This window comes from Fundulus heteroclitus, chromosome 14 (assembly GCF_011125445.2).
Source record: "Fundulus heteroclitus isolate FHET01 chromosome 14, MU-UCD_Fhet_4.1, whole genome shotgun sequence".
Classification (NCBI taxonomy): Eukaryota; Metazoa; Chordata; class Actinopteri; order Cyprinodontiformes; family Fundulidae; genus Fundulus; species Fundulus heteroclitus.
The window spans coordinates 16,417,692-16,424,868 of NC_046374.1; the positions used below are offsets into that span (position 1 = coordinate 16,417,692).

Sequence of the window (7,177 nt, forward strand, 5' to 3'; positions counted from 1 at the left end):
GCAGGATTCAAAATATCCCTGTTAAAATGAAACCCCCTTGGGATTCCACAAAAAGAGCTTGGTATAGTTCCTAGAGCGAGGGATGTCTCTATGTCCATCGTAGGGGTTTTCTAATCTGTCAAACTAATCTTGGGAAATAAGAGACAATGGATGGAAAGATAGATGTTGGATAGATTTTTCTAACTGACTTTTTTGTGATTTCATGTCAAATTAATTTGAACAGCATTAACTAGCAAGATGGGGCCACGATCAAAAGACAAAGACATTGGAATATTACATTCTTCTTTGTTTGTTTGTTTGAGTTTTTTTTTTCAGTCACAAAATACATATTTCCATAGCATATACACAAAAGCAATAAAAAAGTGAACTAAAAATGTTCAGAAGCAAAAGCTTATATGCCCAATTCTACAATTTGCAGTACTTTGCTAGATGCATTTAATATTAAAGAAAAGAAAATACTGAAAGAAAAATAAAATTAAAATGATGCCTCATAACCTCTTGCTGACGAGGTTGCAATATTCTCTAATCAGTATGGTTCTTAATATGGAAAATAAGGTTCAGAAGATTAAGACTTAGCATAACTTTCCTTAGTTGAAATGTTAATACTGTGAAAATGCCATCATGGAGAGAATGAACAAAATCACAGGAGAACAGTTTTCCCCAAGAAAAACTCTTCTCCCCCCGGGGGGCAGGGTGCCCCTGGGCTTCAGGTCTCTTTGCCCATAGCTGGATCAGCTCCTGCATAGCTGGCTGACAGCGGAGCCCGTGGGCTTGTGGCTGCAGCTCCCGGGGTCTGTGGCATTTTGGCTCTTGGGGGGTTCAGATGAAATAAGATAGAAGCTTTTACTGGTCAAATGAAACATTTTTTTCATTGTATTTCCATTTCCTTGGGTTGTTATTGGATGAGAATTGTCTATAAAGCCACAATGTTCTTTAATTAGAATTGCTGAGAAAAACATGGTAAGGAAAATGTATAAAAATCAATAAAAAGCTACTATGATCATGGAAAAAAATTGCCTTGATCTCAGTAAATACTCAGTAAGACTTTGGTTGTCTGAGATAAACAAAACAATTAGGAGCTGATGAGCCACAGCTGTAACGCCTGCAGAGAGCTCTATTTAAGCCTCAGGTGCTGGTTGACCATTCAGTTGTGGTAGGAACTATGGGAGGAATTTGGCTTCTGGGTTTTTGTGCAGTTGCATTGTGGCTTAAAGGTTTGTGAAGTTTCTTTAGTTTTAATTTTTTTTTGTGTATATTTAAAAAGTATGAGTGATTCAGTAGTCAATTTGTGATCCCAGAAAGTTGCCGCTAGAGTTGTGAAAAGGTGCTATGAAAAACAAATATGCTTTTCAATTCACAGGGACCTGTTTACCAATTGATCATAATGGAGGAATACACTATGAACCAAAAGGGACTGGAAACTGTAAGCTAAAAGTGTTTGGATATGCAAATTGTTAAACAAGCTTACTTCTGGCTAAACTGATGTTCGTTTGTTTCAGCATTATCCCAAAATGAGATTCCTCTGAAGAGAAAAGTTGCTTTACTCCAGTCAATGGATTCCAGGTTGCTAGGAATTTCAAAAGACGGTAATTATTTGTTAAATTCTGTCAAGCTTTTCATTACATGGACACTTACTAGAATCAAGACTAAAAGGTATGTGAATATCTAACAATGACTTATTCCTTAAGTGCAACTGGAAACCAATGAAGTGGAATTGTCAAGCGACGCCTCCCACAACGTGTCAAGCGACGCCTCCCACAACGTGTCAAGCGACGCCTCCCACAACGTGTCAAGCGACGCCTCCCACAACGTGTCAAGCGACGCCTCCCACAACGTGTCAAGCGACGCCTCCCACAACGTGTCAAGCGACGCCTCCCACAACGTGTCAAGCGACGCCTCCCACAACGTGTCAAGCGACGCCTCCCACAACGTGTCAAGCGACGCCTCCCACAACGTGTCAAGCGACGCCTCCCACAACGTGTCAAGCGACGCCTCCCACAACGTGTCAAGCGACGCCTCCCACAACGTGTCAAGCGACGCCTCCCACAACGTGTCAAGCGACGCCTCCCACAACGTGTCAAGCGACGCCTCCCACAACGTGTCAAGCGACGCCTCCCACAACGTGTCAAGCGACGCCTCCCACAACGTGTCAAGCGACGCCTCCCACAACGTGTCAAGCGACGCCTCCCACAACGTGTCAAGCGACGCCTCCCACAACGTGTCAAGCGACGCCTCCCACAACGTGTCAAGCGACGCCTCCCACAACGTGTCAAGCGACGCCTCCCACAACGTGTCAAGCGACGCCTCCCACAACGTGTCAAGCGACGCCTCCCACAACGTGTCAAGCGACGCCTCCCACAACGTGTCAAGCGACGCCTCCCACAACGTGTCAAGCGACGCCTCCCACAACGTGTCAAGCGACGCCCTCCACAACGTGTCAAGCGACGCCTCCCACAACGTGTCAAGCGACGCCTCCCACAACGTGTCAAGCGACGCCTCCCACAACGTGTCAAGCGACGCCTCCCACAACGTGTCAAGCGACGCCTCCCACAACGTGTCAAGCGACGCCTCCCACAACGTGTCAAGCGACGCCTCCCACAACGTGTCAAGCGACGCCTCCCACAACGTGTCAAGCGACGCCTCCCACAACGTGTCAAGCGACGCCTCCCACAACGTGTCAAGCGACGCCTCCCACAACGTGTCAAGCGACGCCTCCCACAACGTGTCAAGCGACGCCTCCCACAACGTGTCAAGCGACGCCTCCCACAACGTGTCAAGCGACGCCTCCCACAACGTGTCAAGCGACGCCTCCCACAACGTGTCAAGCGACGCCTCCCACAACGTGTCAAGCGACGCCTCCCACAACGTGTCAAGCGACGCCTCCCACAACGTGTCAAGCGACGCCTCCCACAACGTGTCAAGCGACGCCTCCCACAACGTGTCAAGCGACGCCTCCCACAACGTGTCAAGCGACGCCTCCCACAACGTGTCAAGCGACGCCTCCCACAACGTGTCAAGCGACGCCTCCCACAACGTGTCAAGCGACGCCTCCCACAACGTGTCAAGCGACGCCTCCCACAACGTGTCAAGCGACGCCTCCCACAACGTGTCAAGCGACGCCTCCCACAAACGTGTCAGCGACGCCTCCCACAAACGTGTCAAGCGACGCCTCCCACAAACGTGTCAAGTCGACGCCTCCCACAACGTGTCAAGCGACGCCTCCCACAACTGGTCAAGCGACGCCTTCCCACAACGTGTCAAGCGACGCCATCCCACAACGTGTCAAGCGACGCCTCCCACAACGTGGCAAGGCGACGCCATCCCACAACGTGGTCAAGCGACGCCTCCCACAACGTGTCAAGCGACGCCCTCCCACAAACGTGTCAAGCGACGAGCACTCCCACAACAGTGTCAAGCGACGCCTCCCACAACCGTGTCAAGCGACGCCTCCCCAGTGTCAATGCGACGCCTCCCACAACGTGTCAACGACGCCGCCCACAACTGGTCAAGCCAGCGAGCCTCCCAACAACGTGTCAAGCGACGACGTCCCACAACGTGTCAAGCGACGCCTTCCCATCAAACGTGTCAAAGCGACGCCTCCCACAACGTTGTCAATGCCGAACGCCTCCCACACGTGGTCAAGCGACGCCCTCCCACAGACGTGTCAAGGAGCGACGCCTCCCACAAACGTGTCAAGCGAGCCGCTCCCACAACGTGTCAAGCGACGCCTCCCACAAACGTGTCAAAGAAGCGACGCTTCCCACAACGTGTCAAGCGACGCCTCCCACAACGTGTCAAGCGACGCCTCCCACAACGTGTCAAGCGACGCCTCCCACAACGTGTCAAGCGACGCCTCCCACAACGTGTCAAGCGACGCCTCCCACAACGTGTCAAGCGACGCCTCCCACAACGTGTCAAGCGACGCCTCCCACAACGTGTCAAGCGACGCCTCCCACAACGTGTCAAGCGACGCCTCCCACAACGTGTCAAGCGACGCCTCCCACAACGTGTCAAGCGACGCCTCCCACAACGTGTCAAGCGACGCTCCACAACGTGTCAAGCGACGCCTCCCACAACGTGTCAAGCGACGCCTCCCACAACGTGTCAAGCGACGCCTCCCACAACGTGTCAAGCGACGCCTCCCCACAACGTTGTCAAGCGACGCCTCCCACAACGTGTCAAGCGACGCCTCCCACAACGTGTCAAGCGACGCCTCCCACAACGTGTCAAGCGACGCCTCCCACAACGTGTCAAGCGACGCCTCCCACAACGTGTCAAGCGACGCCTCCCACAACGTGTCAAGCGACGCCTCCCACAACGTGTCAAGCGACGCCTCCCACAACGTGTCAAGCGACGCCTCCCACAACGTGTCAAGCGACGCCTCCCACAACGTGTCAAGCGACGCCTCCCACAACGTGTTCAAGCGACGCCTCCACAACGTGTCAAGCGACGCTCCCACAACGTGTCAAGCGACGCCTCCCACAACGTGTCAAGCGACGCCTCCCACAACGTGTCAAGCGACGCCTCCCACAACGTGTCAAGCGACGCCTCCCACAACGTGTCAAGCGACGCCTCCCACAACGTGTCAAGCGACGCCTCCCACAACGTGTCAAGCGACGCCTCCCACAACGTGTCAAGCGACGCCTCCCACAACGTGTCAAGCGACGCCTCCCACAACGTGTCAAGCGACGCCTCCCACAACGTGTCAAGCGACGCCTCCCACAACGTGTCAAGCGACGCCTCCCACAACGTGTCAAGCGACGCCTCCCACAACGTGTCAAGCGACGCCTCCCACAACGTGTCAAGCGACGCCTCCCACAACGTGTTCAAGCGACGCCTCCCACAACGTGTCAAGCGACGCCTCCCACACGTTAAGCGACGCTCCCACAACGTTCAGCGACGCCTCCCACACGTGTCAAGCGACGCCTCCCACAACGTGTCAAGCGACGCCTCCCACAACGTGTCAAGCGACGCCTCCCACAACGTGTCAAGCGACGCCTCCCACAACGTGTCAAGCGACGCCTCCCACAACGTGTCAAGCGACGCCCTTCCCACAACGTGTCAAGCGACGCCTCCCACAACGTGTCAAGCGACGCCCTCCCACAACGTGTCAAGCGACGCCTCCCACAACGTGTCAAGCGACGCCTCCCACAACGTGTCAAGCGACGCCTCCCACAACGTGTCAAGCGACGCTCCCACAACGTGTCAAGCGACGCCTCCCACAACGTGTCAAGCGACGCCTCCCACAACGTGTCAAGCGACGCCTCCCACAACGTGTCAAGCGACGCCTCCCACAACGTGTCAAGCGACGCCTCCCACAACGTGTCAAGCGACGCCTCCCACAACGTGTCAAGCGACGCCTCCCACAACGTGTCAAGCGACGCCTCCCACAACGTGTCAAGCGACGCCTCCCACAACGTGTCAAGCGACGCCTCCCACAACGTGTCAAGCGACGCCTCCCACAACGTGTCAAGCGACGCTCCCAAGGTCAAGGACGCCTCCCACAACGTGTCAAGCGACGCCTCCCACAACGTGTCAAGCGACGCCTCCCACAACGTGTCAAGCGACGCCTCCCACAACGTGTCAAGCGACGCCTCCCACAACGTGTCAAGCGACGCCTCCCAACAACGTGTCAAGCGACGCCTCCCACAACGTGTCAAGCGACGCCTCCCACAACGTGTCAAGCGACGCCTCCCACAACGTGTCAAGCGACGCCTCCCACAACGTGTCAAGCGACGCCTCCCACAACGTGTCAAGCGACGCCTCCCACAACGTGTCAAGCGACGCCTCCCACAACGTGTCAAGCGACGCCTCCCACAACGTGTCAAGCGACGCCTCCCACAACGTGTCAAGCGACGCCTCCCACAACGTGTCAAGCGACGCCTCCCACAACGTGTCAAGCGACCGCCTCCCACAACGTGTCAAGCGACGCCTCCCAACAACGTGTCAAGCGACGCCTCCACAACGTGTCAAGCGACGCCTCCCACAACGTGTCAAGCGACGCCTCCCAGCAACGTGTCAGCGACGCCTCCCCACGTGTCAAGCGACGCCTCCCACAACGTGTCAAGCGACGCCTCCCACAACGTGTCAAGCGACGCCTCCCACAACGTGTCAAGCGACGCCTCCCACAACGTGTCAAGCGACGCCTCCACAACGTGTCAAGCGACGCCTCCCACAACGTGTCAAGCGACGCCTCCCACAACGTGTCAAGCGACGCCTCCCACAACGTGTCAAGCGACGCCTCCCACAACGTGTCAAGCGACGCCTCCCCACAACGTGTCAAGCGACGCCTCCCACAACGTGTCAAGCGACGCCTCCCACAACGTGTCAAGCGACGCCTCCCACAACGTGTCAAGCGACGCCTCCCACAACGTGTCAAGCGACGCCTCCCACAACGTGTCAAGCGACGCCTCCCACAACGTGTCAAGCGACGCCTCCCACAACGTGTCAAGCGACGCCTCCCACAACGTGTCAAGCGACGCCTCCCACAACGTGTCAAGCGACGCCCTCCCACAACGTGTCAAGCGACGCCTCCCACAACGTGTCAAGCGACGCCTCCCACAACGTGTCAAGCGACGCCTCCCACAACGTGTCAAGCGACGCCTCCCACAACGTGTCAAGCGACGCCTCCCACAACGTGTCAAGCGACGCCTCCCACAACGTGTCAAGCGACGCCTCCCACAACGTGTCAAGCGACGCCTCCCACAACGTGTCAAGCGACGCCTCCCACAACGTGTCAAGCGACGCCTCCCACAACGTGTCAAGCGACGCCTCCCACAACGTGTCAAGCGACGCCTCCCACAACGTGTCAAGCGCGGGACGCCTCCCACAACGTGTCAAGCGACGCCTCCCACAACGTGTCAAGCGACGCCTCCCACAACGTGTCAAGCGACGCCTCCCACAACGTGTCAAGCGACGCCTCCCACAACGTGTCAAGCGACGCCTCCCACAACGTGTCAAGCGACGCCTCCCACAACGTGTCAAGCGACGCCTCCCACAACCGTGTCAAGCGACGCCTCCCACAACGTGTCAAGCGACGCCTCCCACAACGTGTCAAGCGACGCCTCCCACAACGTGTCAAGCGACGCCTCCCACAACGTGTCAAGCGACGCCTCCCACAACGTGTCAAGCGACGCCTCCCACAAGTGGTCAAGGACGCCTCCACAACGTGTCAAGC

The 7,177-nt window shown here is 56.2% G+C and overlaps 1 long non-coding RNA gene across 1 annotated transcript; it reads left to right on the plus strand.

Moving 5' to 3' along the window:
• Positions 1-1,152: 1,152 nt before the first annotated feature.
• LOC105923881 lies at positions 1,153-1,812 on the plus strand. The gene is made up of 4 exons (XR_001165907.3): positions 1,153-1,214; positions 1,361-1,423; positions 1,500-1,586; positions 1,689-1,812. It is a non-coding gene; the product is annotated as an uncharacterized LOC105923881 (long non-coding RNA).
• The last annotated feature ends 5,365 nt before the right edge of the window (positions 1,813-7,177 follow it).